This window comes from Bison bison, unplaced genomic scaffold (genome assembly GCF_000754665.1).
Source record: "Bison bison bison isolate TAMUID 2011002044 unplaced genomic scaffold, Bison_UMD1.0 scf7180017862436, whole genome shotgun sequence".
Taxonomy (NCBI): Eukaryota; Metazoa; Chordata; class Mammalia; order Artiodactyla; family Bovidae; genus Bison; species Bison bison.
Window position 1 is genome coordinate 16,735 of NW_011493008.1, and position 1,027 is coordinate 17,761.

Consider the following 1,027-nt stretch of genomic DNA (forward strand, 5'->3'; position numbering starts at 1 on the left):
TTTTAACTCTTCTAGCAAGATGGTTTTAAGTGCTTATTTTTAACTTCTCAGAGGAAAACCTTCCATCTGATTTTTCATGCTCCCTCTTAAATCAGCCCTGTTGACTCCCTGCCACGGCAGAAACATGGATGAGTGACTACGCCACAGGCTGATGCCACTGCTATGGTTTCCTTGACTAATCAGAAAGACTTTCTTTAGAGGGCCCATTTCTCCTCCTAATTTGTTCCAAGCTTCTCATTCTACATCTGGTAACTAGTAAAAGACATTTAGTGATAAATGTTAGAAGCTAGAATGGACCTGTAACAACCTCTACTAACAAAGTAATTAGCCTCCAATTAAAATAAATAAATTTAAATAAAAAATAAATTAAAAAAAAGAATTACATATGCTTTCTTTTCAAAGGGGTTTAATGGTACAAAAAGCTCTTCCATACCCCCATAACAGCTTTACATTTTTTTTTTACAGGAGAAAAATAAGATGTTTAAATAGAATAATAAAAATGATCTATAAGGGGAAATCAGTTGATAATGGTTTTCATTGCAGTCTCAGTTTCCCCCAAGACAAAACCAGCTGATAAAGGCTTCCAGTTTTTCACCAGATAATTATTAAAATTTACTTGTAATTTATGATTACTGTCATAACTCTTATCTCCCCACTCCAAGTTCAACTCTCAATTCATAGGAATGCTGTGGTATACTTTGAAGCTATACATAATTCTTTATATTTACCAGTTTAAAATTTTTCTCTAGAGATACCCCACAAGATTTTTAATAAAAAATATAAAAGTGATCATCTTTCTAGAAAATATACATGAAAAGAATATAACCTGAAATTTTGTTTTTTAAAAATAACTATACTGTTGCTATAAGCAAAAACTTCTAGAGACTTCAAAATGCAAAATGTTCTAGGTAGTTTCATTTGCAAATTTAATCACCTCTTCGTTTATATTTTAGTATTTCCTATGACATTACTGATCAACAAGTTTACAATTTCACAAAATACCCCCAAAACAAATAGTTAAACTGGA